Consider the following 21393-nt stretch of genomic DNA (forward strand, 5'->3'; position numbering starts at 1 on the left):
ATGCCTTTGAGGATTCTCTATACCCGACAAGGAACCCCTTTAGTGCAGTCTGATCCAATTTGGTGCACTTCTCATCTGGCACATGGCAATAAACAATGTTGTCGAAGATCCTGAAGTGACTAACTTCTGGCTTCTTCCCTGGCTTCTTCCCTATGAAGACTCCTATCGTATTCTTCCCCAATGCCCTATGAGGAGTCTTGTTCTGAATATACACCATTACATGCATTTTCTCATAGAAACCTGGGCAAATCCTAGTCATATAACATTGCTTTTGTAGCCCCAACTATAGTTCTATTTTTCATTCTGATAAACCCCTTTAGTGCAGTCTGATCCAATTTGGTGCACTTCTCATCTGGCACATGGCAATAAACAATGTTGTCGAAGATCCTGAAGTGACTAACTTCTGGCTTCTTCCCTGTGAAGACTCCTATCGTATTCTTCCCCAATGCCCTATGAGGAGTCTTGTTCTGAATATACACCATTGTGTTACATGCCTTTTCCCATAGAAACCTGCATAAATCCTAGTCATATAACATTGCTTTTGCAGCCCCAACTATAGTTCTATTTTTTCATTCTGATACCCCATTTTGCTGTGGATTCTATGGATTTGTCCACTCTCTTTTGATTCCTTCCTTCGCACAACAATATGTGAAGTCTTTATCAATATACTCTCCACCATTATCTAAGTGAAGCACCTTGATCTTCTTCCCTGTTGCATTCTCTACGAGAGCCTTAAACTCCCTGAAACGATCAAAGACGTCATCCTTGGTCTTCAAGAAGTAGATCCAGGTTTTCCTGGAATGGTCATCAATAAATGTAACGAAGTATTCGGCCCCACTGAGAGCTCTAGTGGACATCTAGCCACAAATGTTTGAGTGTATAAGTCCTAACACACAATCTTCTCTACTGTCACTTCTTAGGAATGTTTCCTTAGCGTATTTTCCAAGCACACACCCTCTGCACACATCATCATGTTCTGTGTCAAGTTCTGGAACCCCTGTTACTATCTCCTTGAGCATCTTGAGTGCTCCATGGTGTAAATTGTTGATTTCTGGTAGCATCAGATGTGCTCTAAGCCTCAAAATTTGCAGGGAGGCTAGGACACATGTATTCCACAATACCTAGAAATCATTTTGGAAAATTCCACTCGGAGACAATTTATTAAAATAATTAATTATTTGTAATGGGTGCCTAAGTCTAAACTTAGGAAATTAAAATAATTAAAGGGTATTAATCAAACTGAGGGTGAAACTTCTAGAAGAAGATGGAGATTGAGTCCAAATGATCGGAGCCATTGATTAGAATCTAATATGGGTCGTTGATTACTCAACTGGAGGATTATAAGAAGGACTTCGATGGGCATTTGGAAGACACATTGGAGACAGATCAAGAGATCGAATTTCTTAGAGAGGGCAGCGCAACAGTTACTAGAGAATCGATTGAGGAGATTTCTTGCAGTGATGGGCAGGGATAGTTCCAGAGGGAGATTTCCTGATCTGGGAATACATCGTAAAGGAGGCAGAGAGAGATCTAGAAGAGGTAGCGTAAGCTCATGTAGAGCTTCAGAGAAGGTTTGAAATTCAGCTGCGAAGTCGAGTTCCTGAGCCAGAAGCCGGGGTGTGAGACCAAAGAGACAGAGGAACGAAGCTCCAGATAGCAGGAGATCCAGGAAGAGGCGACAGAGACTTTTGAAATTTCTAAGTTTGACACGTTAGAAATTCCTACTACATTATCTAGTTTATTTCATCGACTTGTTTATTCCATTAACAAGTTATTTATACATATAAATACTGAAAATAAACACAAATGCAACCTTAACTCATATACAGATCAACAACTGAAATGCTAGACAAACACACAAGGGACACCATTATTTTTGGACAATCGTCCTCAGAAAAACCCTATGCAAGAAAATCGGTGCAGTAGTTCTGAGGGGTTTATTATTATGCATATTTCTTGAGTACAACTAGGGTGTCGAAATGGCTCACCCAACAGAGATTGTTACACGACAGTAATACCTCTTCTCGGAGACAGATATTCAGCCAATCTACCCCATGAAAATCTTTTTGGTGCTTCTCCTAGGCACTGCGTCAGCGTTGCTAGCCTCAACATAGCTCTAGAACCCTTTGCGTTAGCCTTCTACCTCTCTGCGTTAGCTTTCTGGCCTTTTGTGTCACCCACAAAAGCCCCTCAGCCTCTGCGTGGTCTCTAGTTGGCTCTGCATAACTCTAGCTGCCTCTGCGTCAGCCTCTTCAGTCACTGCGCTGACCCTTAGGCACTATCTCTGCCTCTCTACTATGTACTCATTGCCCCTCACTGCAACATATCACTTGTTCGAATTTTCTCAGCAAGCCCCGCTCCAGAAAATCGAACTCACTGATCAATCTTGGTGTGTTCACCAACTGACCCTCAAGCCTCTTCTTATACTTTTCTTGTTGGTCCTTCAATGACCGAGATTACATTTCTAATCAACGATTCAGATTAGATTTGGCTTGATCCATGTCATTTGAAACCTTCTAACCCAGTTTTACATTAATACCCATTAATATTTTATTTTTCTTAAGTTTAGACTTAGGAACTCCATTAAAAATATTAATTGTTTTAATATCTCCTTAACCAGGTAGAATTTTCCCAAACCATTTCTGGGTCTTGGAGATCTCATGTTATTTAGCCTTTCCACAAATTTTCATGGCTATATCACATCCAATGCTACCCCAAATTAACACTCCCTCTTAGCGAGGACTGTGCTCTAGTAATACTCCACACTAAGCATCACTCTAATTATACGGCACCAGTACCTGTATTGATTCTAGACCTCCCCGCCCAACATCCTCTGCACTACTGCATCCTATACTACTGCCCATAGCTCTACCACTGCTACATCTGTACTGCAGCTCCCTCTGTATGTTGATGCTGGTCCTTTCTCCCAACACTGCATCTATATTACACCCTCCTCTCATCATGCTGCATCGTGCTACTGCTAACTGCTACTGCACTGCAACTCAGTTACTGAGAAGTAAGTAACTGACCCACCCAAATACTGACATCCTTGCTAGGCTAGAAACACTCTCGATGTTGAACCTCCCTCTATGGCTATCTCGTGCTTGCTCTGCCATCTCTGCATTGTTGCAACACCTTCATGCCTCTCACACCCCTGCAAACCCCTCTGTGCCATCCTGCACTGCTGCAATGTCCACCGTTCCTCTCGCACTGCTGCAAACCCCACTGCACTTCCAAGGACTACTGTATTGTAGCACTCTTTGTTCCTTCATCCACATCCATTTCTACTGACATCCGCCATTGTGCTACTCTCACTTCAGGCCTCCCCTATCCAGGTATAATCCAAGAGTTTGGGTACCTCAAGGATCTTGCCCCTCATCGCCTGTAGTCTTACTGACTACTGCTCGATGTCTCCCCACCTCTTCTCGAGAGATGCATGAGCACTCATGGCACAATCGTCATCCTCCTCTACCTCCTTTTCCGCCTTTGTTGGCGCTGCCTTGGATTCAGACGCATCTCCCTTATTCTTCTTCCTTTGACACTAGTTTGCATAATGCCCTAGTTCCCCACAATTGAAGCACTTTATCTTGGAGAGGTCCTTTTTCTTCCTCTTCTCCTGCTTCCCCGGAGATGCCAGAGCTGCATCCTCTTCGTCCTCTTTCTTGACCCAGACTCCTTTTCCGCTACTTCCCGTCTTGGTCGGCCATCTAATCTCTTCTTAGCGAAGAGTTGCCCACAATTCTTCCCAATCTGGAAGATTCGCTCTGCCTAGAATGCTCTAGACGAATGTCTCCCACTCCTCAGAGACTACATTTAGGGTAGTCCTCACGTTCAACTTCTGATCCGACGTGGCCCCTATGGAAGTTAGTTGGTGCTGGATCTCCTTCAATATGTTGAGGAAGTGATCTATCTGCTCCCCCTTTTGCATCTGGTATGACCGCAATTGATTTTCTAGTAGCATCTTCCTCTGCACAGAAGTGCCTTGATACAATGTGTTCAATGTATCCCACATTTCCTTTGTCGTCTCATTCTTAGTAGTATGTTGGACCACATGATCCTTGACCCCATCAAGTATTATGCATTTCGCCTTAGCCATCGCATCCTCATACCTTTCATTGTCAGCTGAGTCGACTAGGATGTCCACGGTTGTCAAGGCAAAGGCCTTGATGCGATGTCTATCCAGAACAAACGGGATCCTGGCCTTCCAAATCACAAAGTTGGAAACCCCGTCCAGCCTATCTTGATCCCTCAGTCTGTTCATTTCCATCTCCGCTCTTCTCCTCGACTCCCTCTAAGTCTCGACTTCCCTCCTGGAAGTTCTCTCTTAGAATCCCTCTGAGTCTCGATTTCCCTCTTGGAAATCCTCTCCTCGACTCCCTCTAAGTCTCGATTTCCCTTTGAAAATCCTTCTGCCAACTGTCGAACCGCTCCTCTCCAATCCCCTTTTCTCCTGCAACACTAATCTGGATTTTTTAGCTAGAAATCTGCCTAGGTAGCAACTCCCTCTACCTTGGTTTTGTCCCGTTAGGTACTATTCTGCTTTGACAGAAACAACACACCACCAGCGTCCCAATCCATAATCTTCCCACAGCTCCCCAGGCCTCGGCAACTGAAGAACCTGAGCCTTCTAGCTCTGTGCAATCCCGACAAAGGTTGAATCACTCCTCTGGCCAACTGCATCAAGCCTACCTAGCTGAGTAAGATGACGTGGCTCTTCATGAGCCTCTTCTGCCTCTCTCTACCTCGCATTGGCCCTCTTTGGCTCGAAATTATGACACAGGCCCTCTGTGTCACTCCTTCTCTGCTGCCTTCTGCTTAGGAGAAACTCTGTCTCTCAGGACAACTACTACTGCTGCAAATTTCCAATATCTGCAAGTTCCTTCAGTCCTCCTGTGATTTGCAATGCTCTGTTACCATGTTGAAATTTCTAAGTCTGACATGTTAGAAATCCCTATTGCATTATCTGGTTTATTTCACCGACTTGTTTATTTCATTAAAAACTTATTTATACATATAAATACTGAAAATAAACACAAATGCAACCTTAATGCATACACAGATCAACAACTGAAATACTAAACAAACACACAAGGGACACCATTATTTTTGAACAATCGTCACCAGAAAAACCTAATGCAGGAAAACCGGTGTAGCAGTTTTGAGGGTTTTATTATTATTTAGATTTCTTGAGTACAATTAGGGTGCCGAAATGGATCACCCAACAAATATTTTTACACAACAATAATACGTCTTCTCAGAGACAGATATTCAACTAGTCTATCCCACGAAAATCTTTCCAACGCTTCTCCTAGGCACTGCATCAGCCTTGATAGTCTCAACGTAGCTCTGGAACCCTCTACGTCAGCCTTCTGCCTCTCTGTGTCAACTCTCTAGCCTTCTGCATCACCCACGCAGGCCCCTCAGCCTCTGCGCAGTCTCTAGCTGCCTCTGCGTGGATGCTGCTACCTCTACGTAGCTCTAGCTGCCTCTGCATCAGCCTCTTCACTCACTGCGCTGACCCTTAGGCACTATCTCTACCTCTCTACTATGTACTCACTGCCCCTCGCTGCAACAGATCACTTGTTTGAATTTTCTCAGCAAGCCCCACTCCAAAAAATCGAACTGACTGATCAATCTTGGTGTGTTCACCAATTGACCCTCAAGCCTCTTCTTTTACTTTTTCTGTTGGTCCTACAACGGCCGAGATAACATCTCTAGTCAACAGCTAAGATTAGTTTTGGCTTGATCCATGTCATTTGGAACCTTCTAAACCAGTTTTATATTAATACCCATTAATATTTTATATTTCCTAAGTTCAGACTTAGGAACTCCATTAAAATATTAATCATTTTAATATCTCCTTAACTAGGTAGAATATGCCCAAACCATTTCTGGGTCTTGGAGATCTCATGTGCTTTAGCCTTTCCATCAATTTTCATGGCTAGACCACATCCGATGCTACCCCAAATTAACACAGACCCCAAGATAGGTTGACATAGTAGTTGCGCAGAGCCAGCGTGGGGCTAGCCATCTAGGGCCTAGATCAGAGTCGGATCGTTAATGATAGTGTGAGGTATTTCTCACTAATATTCTGCCAGTCAAATTCTCTATATTGGATAGCCAACAAGGCATCCAAAGATTGTATTCAGAAAACTACTGCTTAGTAATACAAACCCTCAGTTGCTGCACTAGTTTTCTCGCAATGGGTTTTTTCGGGGACATTGTCAAAAAATAATGGTGTCATAGGTTGTGTATTTATTTCTTGCTCAGTTTCTTGTTTCCGTATTTAATTTAATTGGTGAAGGCTACAGTGTATTAGTTTTGGTATTTGTTGTAGGATGTAGTAGATAATTTGTTCAGTAATTCAACAAATAGAAGATAATTAATCAGTTGTTGCAGTAGAAATTTGGGTCTTCCAAATTTTCACATGGTATCAGAGCACAGGTGAAGCAAGAGAGAAAAGTCAGAAGAGCCCAACATTGAAGAGAAGGAGGGAATTCAAAGTGCTACATAAGCAGCAAATCGAATCCCCATAGGGATTACGCAGTCCAGACCAGGAGAGAAAAATTTTCATGGGACAATATCTCTCTCAGTGAGTCAACAGAGAGAGATTTCTAGATCAAAGTTTGCCAGTGTCGGAGGGAGCAGTGTAGAAGCATCAGCGTAGAGTAGTTTTCTGGTGAGACGCAATTTTCTACAGCAATTGCTGGGGCAAAAAAGTGTCAAAAGGAAGAAGGAGACATTGTTGAGGGAATTTCTTCCTCAAAGAATTCCTATCCAGGGAATTTGATTTCTCTATTGTTGAGCAGAAGTAGAGAGGATATGATCTACAAACTACAGCAGGGAGTGAGTAGGCTAGCCTAGTGTTGTGTAGAGGAGAGAGGAGGCAATTCGACATTTTGTTGGCAGAGATGGTAGCTAATGGGTTGCGAGATCAGGATCGGTTGGAGGGTGCATCCAACTATGTGATATGGAAGGCAAGGATCTCATCCCTCCTAGATGAGCACGATCTCAAAACCTATGTCGACAATGTGGTAGCTATACCTACGGATCCAGATCCGCTCAAGAAGTACAAGGGTGAGATGGCAAAGGCCAAGTGATTGATCCTCGACGGAGTGAGAGATCACATAGTGTGTCACATTGTCGGCAAGGATACTGCCCAGTAGATGTGGGAAGCATTGGCTACGCTATACGAAGGATCTTCCGAGTAGCGGAATATGTGCTTGGAGCAGAAGATGAGATCCACGCAAATGCAAAAGGGGGAACACATTGATCCGTTCCTAACAAAGCTTCAGGAAATCTGAGACTCTTTGGCCGCTGTGGGGTCAACACCTCAGCCTACCGAGATGGTGAGGCTGGCTCTGAATTCAGTCTCAGAAGAATGGTAAGTGTTTGTGCAGAGTATCCTGGGCAGAGAGAGATTTCCAGATTAGGAAGGAATGTGGGCCGCTCTTCAGCAGGAAGAGATGAGGAGAGACTTAGTCAAGTACAAACTTGATAGCAGAAACAACAATGGGATGAAGCCCAAGGAGGAGGAAGAAAATGCAGCCCTTGCATCTAAGGGGCAGTAGGAGCAGTGAACAAAGAAGAAATATGTTTCGAAGATCAAGTGCTTCTGGTGTGGTGAATTTGGTCACTACGCTACATAGTGTCCTTTCAAGAATAAGGAAAAAGATGAGAAGCATGATCCGAAGGCTACATGCACAAAGATCAAGGAATAGGATTTTGCGATGGTTGCCCATATAACTGTAGGGGAGAGATGGGGTGATGTAGTATTGTAGTTCAAAAGAACTACAAATGGGCAGGATCCTTGAGGAGTCCACCTCTCAAATCAATACATTGCTACGAGATCCTAGATCAGAAGTAGTAGGATGGACCAGTGTCAGTTGGTGTAGAGGAGTGCCGGAGTGACAATTGCAGTGGTTAGGAGCACCAGAGACTGAGAAAAATTGGTAGCAACGCATTTGGCACAGTGCAGATTCAGAAACAACACAGAGGCTTCAGAGAGACGGCACAAAGACTAGCAACAGTCATAACTCCAACAACAGATGCATCATGATGAACACCTGTTCAATAATTTTGGATGCTTTTCCGTTGCTGATGTAGTAGCAACAAAAGTTGGAGAAGGCTACAGTGTTGGGAGTGCCAGTGCCAGTAGCAGCACAGATGCAGAACTTATGAGGGTTGCAGTATAGATGCAATGTTGGCAGTGGCAGGTTCAACAGCAGTACAGATGCAAGATTTGTGCGGTAGTTGGTGGGCAGCGATGTCAGACATCAACAACGCAGAGGGAGATGTTACGAAGAAGGGTGATGCTTCAACAAGTTTCATTACTAGAGTGAAATTCCTCGCTAAGAGGGAGTGTTGATTTCTGGTAGTATCGGATGTGCTCTAAGCCTCAAAATTTGCAGGGAGGCTAGGACATACTTATTACACAATACCCAAAAATAGTTTTAGAAAATTCCATCTGGAGATAGTCTTATTAAAATAATTAATTATTTTTAATGGGTGCATAAGTCTAAACTTAGGAAATTAAAATATTTAAAGGGTATTAATCAAACTGAGGGTGAAACTTCTAGAAGAAAATGAAGATCGAGTCCAAATGATCGGAGCCAATGATTAGAATCTGATCTAGGCCGTTGATTACTCAACTAGAGGATTATAAGAAGGACTTCGATGGGCATTTGGAAGACACATCAAAGAGAGATCAAGAGATCGAATTTCTCAGAGAGGGCAGCGTAAAATTTGCTAGAGAATCGATTGAGTATATTTCTTGCAGTGAGGGGCAGGGATAGTTCTGGAGGGAGATTTCCTGATCTTGGAATACATCGTGGAGGAGGCAGAGACAGCACAGAGCTTCACAGAGGGTTTGAAATTCAGTTGGGAGGTCGAGTTCCTAAGCCAGAAGTCGGGGTGTGAGACTGGAGATACAGAGGAACAAAGCTCCAAATAGCAGGAGATCCAGGAAGAGGTGATGCAAATCCCTAGAGATGTTGACGTAGAACTGCGTAGGCTGGCGCAGTAGCTGCGCAGAGCCAGTGTGTGGCCAGCCATCCAGGGCCTAGATTAAAGTCAAATCGTGAGTGATAGTGCGAGATATTTCTCACTAATATTATGCCAATCATATTCTCTGTGTTGGATAACCAACAAGGAATCCAAAGATTGTAATAAGAAAGCCACTGCTTAATAATACAAACCCTTAGCTGTTGCACTAGTTTTCCTGCATTGGGTTTTTCTGGGGACATTTGTCCAAAAATAACAGTGTCATGTGTTGTGTATTTCGTTCTTGCTCAGTTTCTTGTTTCCGCATTTAATTTAATTAGTGAAAGCTACAATGTATTAGTTTCAGTATTTGTTGTAGGATGTAGTAAATAATTTGTTCATTAATTCAACAAATAGAAGATAATTAATCAGTTGCTACAGTAGAAATTTGGGTCTTCCAAATTTTCACATAAATGTCCCATTCTCCTATGACATAGCTCATTCAATTCCTTCCAACTGCTATTGTTGCTGCCTATTAGAGCCATTGGAGAATTGCGCTGCAACCTATACAACCTGTTGCTTCGAACTCCAATCTGTCTCAACCTCTTCTAGCTCAGGTGTTTGACAAACACCTTCTTCCCTATGAAGTGGACATCATATCCCTTATCATGTAGTTGGGATACTGAAATCAAGTGTATACCCAATCTTGGCACATGTAATACATATGTAGCGTTGGTACTTGCTCATGACTCCCTCTGAAAATCAACAATGCCCCTCCCCATGGGAGTACACTTCGTTATGTTTCCCATCATAATCTAGAAGTCCATCTACTCCTCATTGTAGCTAGAGAAATATTCTCTAACCCTTTTCACGTGGGTTGACAATCCACTGTCTATATACTAGACACCCTGTGAGGTTGAGCTTGATAAGAAAGAAAATTTGCCCTCCAACCTGGAAGACAATTCTAAATCCCCCTGAATATGAACTTTGTCCATGGCTTTATTGAAGAATTTACTGAAGACAATCTTCCGTCTGACACTGATTTTTCTCTAGCAAACTGCTGCAAAACCCTTTGTACCCAAACACGAAAAACTGCTTAGCGAAAATATTGATCTGCTTCACTAGAATAACTTCTCGGCTTCACTACTTCCTGCTATAACTGCTACTAGGCTCTACGAATTTTTCCTGCCCCCTGTACTAGAAAAATTGAACCCTCTACCCAACAGTTCGAACTGCCTGGCCAACTTCTGCGCAAATCTGCAAGTTAAACTGCTATAATCCCTCTGAATTTGGACGATTTCTCCCTTCTGCTTCTGAGCTTCCTGTCCGATCAAATCAACTCTGATACCATGCAAAAATTTCAACTATTGAATCATTTGGAATTAATTCTTCTAACTGTAAAATTAATTATGTAGTTTATTTCTATGGCGACAATGAATTAATCACACTGAAATCTTCATCAATAAAATATTGTGGAAAATAAAAGTGTTGGACACTGAGAAATGCTAGCACGCACACATAAAAATGACACGTTAGTTTTGGACAAAAGTCCCCGAAAAAAACCATTGTGGGGAAATAGGTAGTAGCAGATGAGGGTTCATATTATTATTTGCAGTAGCAAATTTGAGTACAATAATTTGGATACCAAACTGGCCATCCAATCTGAGAAAATCACTAGCAAAATTATTGTGAGGATTTTGCCTCACCCTACATCTAATTTCAGCTCCAGAAACTAGCCCCTCAGTTATTTGCAGTTCCCTTTGCATCAACCTCTGCATAGTGCTTGCGTAGACCTTGCTGCTATTGCCTCTGGAAACTTCTAAAATTTGCAACTTTGCTTCTCTCTAGCTCTAGAACTGATTCACTAGCCCTTCTGATAAAAATCATGACTTCGAGCTACTGATTCACTAGCCCTTCTGATAAAAATCATGACTTTGAGCTACTGAATTAACTTCCCCTCCATCTAGATCAAACTGCACTGTTGTTGCTGCCTATGCAGTCCTTGCGGAGACCCTCTGGGCATACTCACACTCCCTCAATCTGACTCTCTAGACTTGGAAAATCTTCCTCCGGATACTGCTGACCTCTGTTGCCACATGCTACTCATGGACTAACTCGATCTCCACTATTGACTCACTCCTCATATTGGGAATTCGACCTGCCTTGGCAACTAAGTATATGCACTTGTGTATTCTCCATCTACCATCAACCTCTTCTTATAATCTCCAATTGGAACTCCAACAACCATGATTAAAACTTAATTGATGGTTGAGATCATATCCAAGTCGATCCATGTGAGTTTCTAGAGAATTCTCACCTTTCTCAATTAATTACGATTAATTAACCATTTTTCCTAAGTTAGACTTAGGAAATTTTAATTATTTTCAAGTAATTAAATTGAGCCATCTCTAGGTGGAATTTCCAGAAACAATTTCTGGTTTTTGGAGAACTCATGTGTTTTAGCCTCTCCACAAAGTCTCAAGACTAGAACACCATTCGATGCTACACAAACTGCCATCTAGCTTTTGTGTATGTTGTTAATGTGAAATTTGTATACTTAGAATACCAAATCCAAAAATCGAGTGTGACATTTAAGTATCGAAATATCCTCTTGATTTCTTGCATATGTGATTCCTTTGGTGCTGATTGAAATCATGCAATCATTCCTATTTATTGAATAATGTCTAGTCTCGAAGCTGTCAAGTATAGTAGAATCACAATCATAAACATGTGAAGCATTGAATTGACATCAGGAGATTCATCATCCTTACTCAACTTTCATCAAGTAATCATAGGGATACTGACTAGTGCACATTCTTCCATTCAAAACCGCTTGAGCATCTCCTTAAGGTATTTGCTTTGGTCAATGTATATTCCTATGTCGGTTTGAGAAACATGTAGTCCAAGGAAGAAGGATAATTCTCCAATCATTGACATTTCGAATTAATTTGAAATTTCCTGAGTAAATCCATGACTCATATCATCGTTATTGCTTCCAAAAAATGAGATCATCTATGTATACAAGTGTAATTATTAAGTTTTCCTTTTACATATTGATGTAAATATTATTGTCAACAACCCCTCTTTTGAAGCCTTGTTGTAGAAGATAGTGGTCTAGCCTGGCATACCAAGCTCTTGGAGCTTGTTTTAACCCATAAAGAGCTTTCTTCAATTTGCACACATAATCTTTATTCTCGGAAAATTCAAAACCTTCTAGTTGTTCGATGTATACTTCTTCCTTTAAATATCCATTTAGAAAGATTGATTTAACATCCATCTAATAAACTTTCAAGTCTTTTGAACATGCAAAAAATTCTTATTGCTTCTAATATGGAAACTGGAGCAAAACTTTCCTCAAAGTCATTTCCTTCAATTTGTGCATATCCCTTACAAAAAATTCTCGCCTTATTTCTGATAATTTGTCCTTCTTCATTCATCTTATTTTTGAATACCCACATAGTCCCAATCAGATTTTTATATTTCGATCATGGAACAAGTTCCCAAGTTCCATTTTTCTGAGAGTTTGATTCAGTTCTTCTTCCATAGCATTCACCCACCTTACTAGATTGTGCAAGACCCTTGGCTCTATTTTGGATAGCAAGGAAAAATTGACTTTTCCTGGAGAATTGGTCATTGTCCTTTGGGTTTGCTTACCTGCATCAACATCTCCAATAATTTGGTTCTCTGGGTGATGTTTTTGCATAGATTTAAAATTTGTATTGGATGAAGATTGTTCTTCTTTGTCCTTCTCTTCCTTTGTAATAATCTCTTCTTGGTCCACGTAGATGGTATCTTCTAAATTCTCACTTTTTTTCTTGTGTCTTTCTCTATCCAAGCTTCATCTATTCTTACATCGATGCATTACACAACTTTGTATAACCCTTTATTGTATCATTTTTAAGCTTTGCTTCTTGTTGAGTATCCAAGGAAGATTCCCTCGTCCACTCTAGAATCAAATTTTCCCAAATTATCATCACTTATCTTCACATAACACTTTCTTCCAAAAATTTAGAAATACTTAACTGAAATTGGACTGCCTTTCCATAACTCATATGGTGTCTTATCGATGTTAACTTAGAGTTGTGCCCTATTCATGATGTAAACTGATGTAGAAAATGCTTCTCTCCAAATTTATCTGTTAATTTAGCCTATAACAACATTGTTCTTGATGTTTCTTGCACTGCCTTCTTTCTTTCTACGACTCCTTTCTATTGTGGAGCTCTTGCAACTAAAAGTTGTGTCTTGATTCCATATTTCTCACATAATTCATTAAAATCATCTGAGGTAAATTCACCTCCTATATATGATCTTAAACATTTGATTCTTAGATTACTTTCATATTCATTAAGGCTTTGAATGATTTGAAAGTATCTAGTGTTTTTTATTTTGCTTTAAGAAATGCAACCCAAACCATTCTAGTATAATCATCAATAAACAACATAATTTACCTTTCACCTTGCAGGGTTGGTGTTCTTATTGGTTCGTGGAGATTTGTGTGAAAAATATCTAGTGGTATTGATGTTGAACACTCCTTTGACTTCACACTCACTTGTATCTATTTCCTATGTTTTCAAGATTCATAGATGGCACTTGTTGGTTTCGAGATTTTGGGCATATCTCTCACTAGTTGTGTTCTATTGATTTTTACCACACTATCAAAGCTCAAGTGTCCTACCCTTTTATGCCATAACCAACTCTCATATGTTTGTCCAATGTAGCATTTTTCTCATTGAGTTTCATCAAGAATATATACATTTCCTGGAGTACTTATCACTCTTCCCACTAATGTTTATGAATTAGTCTTGCTTATTTCACAATATTTAGCATCAAAAGTGAGATCATAATCTGATCGCACATTTGGCTGACACTTAAAAGATTATGTTAGAGTCCTTCAATGTACAAAACATTTTGCGCTTTAGTCCTATCCTTTTCAAGGCTTATAATACCTCTTCCATTGATTTTTGCAAATCTATTGTCTCAAAAACTCACATTTCCTACTTTTTCTTCTTTTAGAGTAATAAATTTATTTTGATCTTTGGTCACGTGTCTAGAGCACTTTCTATCAACATACCACTGAATTTGATTGTTTCAAGAATTACATAACTAGATCGCATTTTTCTATTGGTGGTTCTTCCTGGTTTTTCTTCCAAAACCCTTTTCTTGATTTTGTAGGACAACCTCGTGCTATATGTACAAAATTGTTGTGTCTATAACACTCTATAGTATACTTAAATAATGGAGAAAAGGAATTATTATTTCTATTATTAAAGCCATAAGTATCTTTGATGTTTTTGTCTACAAGCTTATTCCTAGAGGTTTGACGAGAACCTATTTTATAAATATTATAATATTTACACTCTCTTGCTCGATGTCCAATTTTTTTCCATAAAATACAATGACCAAGAAAAATATTTCTATGCGTGGCTATCTATGATTGCTTTAATGGAACAGTTCTTCTGGAGCTAATATACTTTGGAGAATATTTTTGTTTCTTGTCCCTTATCATATTCCTACATGCATTGTGAATGGACTTCTTGAGAGAATCAACATAACATTTTAGTGTAGTAGTGTTTCCAGACTACTCCTTACTTTTGTCCTTGCTCTTACCAAGATTGGAACTTTCAGGATTTTATTCGACTTCCTTTCTTGGTGACTTGGGATTTTCATCTTATTTGTATGAATTCTCACCCATATAACCAAGACCAATCTTGTCATATGGTGGAATTTGAATACTGATAATAGCATCCAGGGTTTGAGAGCTTTTCATGTTGTTGACCTTATTTAACTCTTTCCTTAATAAGACAATTTTTGCTTCAGGTTTCTCACAATTTTCTTCCTTTTCATTTAGCAGACTATTCAACACTTCTTCCACTCTTTTTTCTTCCTCTTTTTCAGCCTTGATGAAGATGATTTCCTTGGATATATTTTCTTCTTCTTCCTTAGGTTATCAATATTTTCTAATGCATTGATGAGTTCTGCTTCAAGATCCACTATGCCTTCAACACCATCTTCTTCTATTTTTTTTGCTCTTCTAATTTGTCTATTTTGTATTCTTCATTTGTAGCTAAAAATAGGATCTCTCTTCTATCATCATTAGAATCATATTCTTCTTCTTCAGAGAAATCATTATCTGCTTTGGAGTAGAGAATGTTCTTTTTTGAATATTTTCTTTGAAGACCCTTTTTCTGGGTTCTTCCTCATCATCATTATCTTTCTTGAAAGAAAATTAGCAAAAAAATGTCCTATCTTACCAAAATTGAAATAAATGAGAGGTAGATTACCTTTGGATTTGGATTTTTTTTTAATTTTCTAACTAGCTAAGCCATTTTTGTATTGGATTCATCACTGGAGCAGTCACTAGACTTGCATTTTCTTGATTTATTAAATGCTTTAAATGTTGCTTCCTTATGTGATGAATTTCTCATCCTCATTTCATATGCAGTGAGAATTCCATGAAGCTTGTCCATTTTGAGATTCTCCAAATCCTTTAATTCTTTTATTCCAGAGACTTTGACATCAAAATGCAGAGGAAGAGACCACAAAAATTTTTGAACAATTGTTGTTTCTTTAACTTTTTCACCAAGTCCTTTCAAAGAATTAACCACTTCATCCACTTGAAGAAAATAAGTAGCATCATCTTCTTCATCATTCATTTTCTGGCTTTCATGCTATCTATGGAAAGTCTGAAGCTTTTCCTTCTTTGCTTTGTCATCTCCTTCATAGTTTCTTACAATCTTGTCCCACATATCTTTATTTGATTCACATTACACAAATTTAACAAATTCTCATTTTGAAAATCCACTTAAAATGGAGTTCATAGATTTTGCATTAGATACAAAGCCTTTCTCCCATCTTGATTAGTTGAACGAGAAGATGGAACCTTATATCCATCTATAACAGGTTGCCAAAATTCAACACTAAGAGACATCGAGTGGGTTTTCATTCTTATCTTCCAAAACAAAAAAATGTTCCATCAAAGAAACGAATTTTAATTGATGCTTCTTGACTAACCATGGCCCCTGTAAAATATTCTTGTAGATGTTAGATTGTTCTTGAAGAAGCCTGATTTGATACCAGTTATTGAAAATACACAATGATATTGAGAGTGAGTTGAATCAATATCACTTAGTTTTAAACTTTTTCACTTTATTAATCTTAAAAATAAAATATCATCACATAATTAATCATCAACACAATGCTTGAATACAAAAATTAAAGTGAAAATTCAAACTTGAAGAAGAAATGTTTTTCAAACAATTTTCAATTTATCACAAACAATTGTGAGGAAACCAAATCCTCTACAAGCATCAACTTACAAAATTAACAGGCTTCAACCTATCAAGAAGATGAGGACACCAATCCTCAGTAAGCACCAAATTACAGTTGTTTTACTATTCAACAGACAATTTTTCAGCTTAGAACTTGTTCAAAAGAAGGGTTTCCCTCCTGGAAACTTGTAATCAACTCAGAATATAATTTTTCCTCTGCAAGGACTATAACTTGGTCTCCAACACCCGGTCTCCAACCAGAACAAGTCTTATAATTTGGCCTTTAACTAGGACTACAACTCAACCTCAAATAATAATAAAAACTCGGACTCAAACTAGAATAGGTCATACAACCCCTGAAATCATCCTCCTTCACACCAGAACTAGGTCTCTTCAACAGACTCTAAACTTAGCCTCCTTAACAACAGAACTTAGCCTCAACAAGCCTCATAAAACAGGAACCCTTTTGAAGAATTACACCCAAACCCTTCCAAATCGGCTTCCAACTCAACTTTACTTTACTTGGTTCATGAGGTATGAACCTCAAACCTATTACTTAATTGACCTAAAAATATAATCAAATTGCTTGAGGGAATGAGTACCTAGGCTCCTCCACATAATGCGTATTATTGGGGGAGATTCTAACATACAAACTATTTACAAAACCTTTTCCAACAAGTTTAATTAAGGATTAGAAAGTCTTTAGGCATAGCCATTGTGAGAAAAATATGAGGTTAGGCTAGAGGAACTCTTAAGTTACAAGGTGGTTGTAGTCTACTATATATATAGGAGTGCATAGGAGGTTGTCATTGAGATCCATGTAGTTGTGAAAGTAACGATGAATTTTAGGATTTAAAGGCTATCCTAGCTCAATTCATGTGGCATTAAAGTGGGTTTTATAGATATTAGCTTTGAATCCTATATAATATCCCCTTGTGAATTAACCTCCATTTATGAACAAACCTAAGGGAGAATATTTCCAATTTATCCATGTTTAAATGATGGAGGATGCTCTAACATACCAACTATTTACAAACCCTTTTCTAACAAGTTTGATTAAGGATCAAAAAGTATACCATGCTTCAAATCCATGATACCTATTACAACTTAAGTGAAAGTCCACCATGCATCAAATCCATGATTTAATCAATATATTATTTACAACTTGAGTGGAAGTTCACCACAAATCAAATCGTTTTTATCATGGTGAGAACATGGAAAAGCATGGATATGAGGAGTGGGCCGAAAAAAATGTCAACCTAGATGCTAGAATGTAGAACTATTTTCTTTGCATTTATATGCTTATAAAATATACTAATGAGTACACTCTTTATGTCTCTCTAACCTAGGAATGGGATGCAAACCTCACAGTTGTAAAGGAGGGAAGGCATCACTAGAGTGTGAAAGAGGTGAATCTTAGCCCACATATCTTAACGTTGAAGCTAGAAACATTGTCTCTCCAAGGTTATTAATGTCACGTAACCTGTAATCATTCTCGGTTCTAATCCTAGTGTCATGAAGGATGGGCCAAAGAGTACAACTCCAAGGTAAGTGTAGGACACCAAAACATCTATGCCTTGTCCTTTTCTTTGAGATGCTAATGGCCATAATGTTTGCCTAAGTAAGGTTGAATCAAATTCCACGACTATCCCAAAATGAGCTTAAAGTATCTAACTGTTGTTTGTTGGAGTCCCTAAGTCCCGTGGGATATCACAATTTATAAGTTCATGTGAGCGAACAAGATCGATGAAATGGAAAAAGGAGAAAGTGTTGATTTCTGTAGCATCAAATGTTCTCTAGCCTCGAGATTTTGCAGAGAGGCTAAGACACATGCATTCTCCAATACCTAGAAATCGTTTGGGAAAATTCCACCTAGAGGTGATTTAATTAAAATAATTAACTTTTTAAAATGGTTCCCTAAGTCTAAACTTAGGAAATCTGGTTAATTAAAGGGTATTAATTAAATATGGTGTGAATCATCTAGAATAAGACGAGGATCAACTCCTAGTTAATCTTAGACTTTGATTACAATTTAATCTTGGTAGTTGGAGTTCCAACAAGAGATTATAAGAAGGAGCTTGATGGGCACTTGGAGAACACATCGAATGAGAGATGAAACATCGAATTTCTCAAGAGCAGCACCATTGGGTTGCCAAAGTGAGATTGAGTGATCTTCTTGCAGTGAGGGGCAGGGATGGTAGTCTGAAGGAGAGCTTTCCAGATCTGGAGAGTGCAAAGCAGAGAGGGCATAGAGAAGTTTAGTGAGGCAGCGCAGTGCCATGCAAAGGCATCGCAGAGCTTCAGAGGTTGTTCGAAATCCAGCTGGGAGAGTCGAGATCCAGTGCCAAAAGTTGGGGTGTGAGACTGGAGGGCCAGAAGGTCGAATTTCCAGACAACAGGAGATCAGCAGAGGAGGTGATGCAGAGCCTAGCCAGATTGATGAAGATTTGTGTAGGATTGACACAGAAGCTGCACAGAGGCAACATGAGGCCAGCCCGCCAACCCCTGATCAGTGTCAGATCTCCCGAATTAGTGTGAGATTTTTGTCATTAACTCTTTGCCAACATTTCTCTATATGAGATAGCTAGTTTTGGGCATCCAATGATTTGTACTCATATTTACTATTGCGTAATAATTAAAACCCTCAGCTGCTGCACTGGTTTTTCCACATTGGGTTTTTCCAGGGACATTGTCCAAAAACAACTGTGTTGATGTGTGTGTTTTTTTCTCTCCAGTGTAGTGTTTAGTTTTCGTAGTATTTTATTTTTTGTAGGTTGCAATGTATGTATTTCAGTATTTTCCGTAGAAAACTACAAGTAAGTTAACAAGTAAGTGAAATATTATCAGCTTGTTGTAGTAGGAATCAAGTAACCAATTTTTCACATGGTATTGAAGCATAGATCGTGAGCAGAAGAGCTCAATTGCAGAAAGGAAGAGGGAGTTCGAAATTACTGCAGAGGTAACAATTCGAAACCCTAGAGGCAGCACAGTCCTTGGGCCAAGGAGGTCAAATTTTTGAGGAGAAATCGATTTCTCTGAGTGAGTCGACAAAGAAATTTGATTTCCAGATCGAAGCTTTCCAGAGGCAGAAGGGAGCAACGTATTTTCATTGCAGAGAAGATCTTCAACTGGGACGTAGTTATTTTGCAGCAGTTGCTAGTAGAATAATGTCAGAAGGAGAGAATAACACACACTGAGGGAATTTATTCCTCAGAGGACTTCTAGCCAAGAAGTTCGAATTTCTTAGCAGAGCAGCAGTAGTTGTGTGTGGTATTTCTCACTCCAGAAGGGAGTGCGAATAGCTGGGCAGCAGTTGCGCAGAGGAGAAGAGGAATAAATTTTAGTTTTTTAGGAGAGATGGCATCAGCTGGGTTGAGAGATCAAGATCAGTTGGACGAAACCTCCAACTATGTGATCTGGAAGGCAAGGATTTCCTGCCTTCTAGATGAGCATGATCTCAAAACTTATGTCAATAGCATGGTAGTTGTACTCAGAGATGCAGATCCGCTCAAGAAGTACACGCTGAGATGGTGAGAGATAAGAGGATCATTCTCACCGGAGTTTGATATCATGTGGTATCCCTTATAGCTGGCAAGAATACTGCTCGACATATGTGGGAAGAATTAGCTACGTTGTACGAAGGATCTTCCAAGCAGCGAAAGATGTACTTAGAGGAGAAGTTGAGATGCACGAGGATGCAGAAAGGGGAGCTTGTAGATCCCTTCCTTACAAGGCTTTAGGATGTCCGGGATCAACTGGCTTCAGTAGGGTCAGCACCCCAGCACTCAGAGTTTGTACGATTAGCGCTAAATAAGATTGGCAAGTTTTCATCTAGAGCATCATGGGCAGAGAAAAACTGCCAGATTGGGAACGTGTGCGGGATGATCTGCAGCATGAGGAAATAAGGTGTGATCTGGTGAAGGCCACCATTAGTAGTAGTAGCAGTAGTGGGACAAAATCAGTGAAGGAAGAGGAGGATGTGGCCCTTGCATCAAAGGGGCAGCGCAAAAGAAAGAAGGATATTTCGAAGATCAAGTGCTTCAGGTGTGGCGAGTTGGGCCACTATAGCACTCAGTTTCCTCTCAGAAAGAAGGACAAGGAGGAGAAGTAGGATCAGCAAGCTACATCTTCAGAAATTGACAATATGTCCTCCAGACTGGAGGAAGAAAGGTTTGCCATGCTTGTCGAGATGCCTCCAGGGATGAGGTGGGGCGATCTAGAGTTGTAGCCCCAGAGAGCTATAGGTTGGGAAGGATTCTTAAGGAGGTCCACCTCATGAATCATTACCTTGCTACAGGAGCCCAAGACATGCAGTAGTAGGATGGACCAGTGGCAATTAGTGCAATCAGGTGCTAGAGTGATAGATGCAGTAGCTAGTAGCAGGTTAGAGACTGAGCAACGTAGAGCAGAGTTGGCAGTAATGTGGTTGGCACAAAGCAGAGTCAAAAGCAATGCAGAGGCTTTAGTGACAGTGCAGAGACTAGTAGCAGTCAAAACTTTGACAATGAATGCATCATACTGAACACAGTTGGCTCAATATTTTGGATGCTTTTCCGTTGCAGTTGCAGCACCAACATATGGAGAGAGGGTTGCAATGCAGATGTAGTAGTTGATAGTAGTTCAGCAGCAGCACGGATGCAGCTCATATCAAAGTTGCATAGTAGTTGGTGGGCAGTAGAGCCAGACATCAGCAACGCAGCAGGAGATGGTGCAAAGACAGAGTGATGCTTTAGTAGGTTGCAACACCAGAGCACATTCCTTGCTAAGAGGGAGTGTTGATTTCTGTAGCATCGGATGTGCTCTAGGCATAAGATTTTGTAGAGAGGTTAAGACACATGCCTTCTCCAATACCCAGAAATCCTTTGGGAAAATTCCACCTAGAGGTGATATACTTAAAATAATTAACTTTTTTAAATGGGTCCCTAAGTCTAAACTTAGAAAATTTGGTTAATTAAAGAGTATTAGTTAAATATGGTGTGAATCTTCTAGAAGAAGACGAGGATTAAATCCCAGTTAATCTTAGACTTTGATCATGATTTAATCTTGGTCGTTGGAGATCCAACCAGAGATTATAAGAAGGAGCTTGATGGGCACTTGGAGAACACATCGAATGAGAGATTAGAGATCGAATTTCTCAAGAGTA

General features: G+C 39.9%; 1 protein-coding gene across 4 annotated transcripts in view; it reads right to left on the reverse strand.

The window, feature by feature from the left end:
- The window catches only part of LOC149227601 (putative LRR receptor-like serine/threonine-protein kinase At1g56130), a 322774-nt gene that overhangs the window by 10736 nt on the left and 290645 nt on the right, over positions 1–21393 (reverse strand). The window lies entirely within an intron of this gene.

The sequence above is a fragment of the Pinus tabuliformis genome, chromosome J (assembly GCF_031772625.1).
Source record: "Pinus tabuliformis cultivar Carrire ecotype Pingquan chromosome J, CPIR1, whole genome shotgun sequence".
NCBI classification, from domain to species: Eukaryota; Viridiplantae; Streptophyta; class Pinopsida; order Pinales; family Pinaceae; genus Pinus; species Pinus tabuliformis.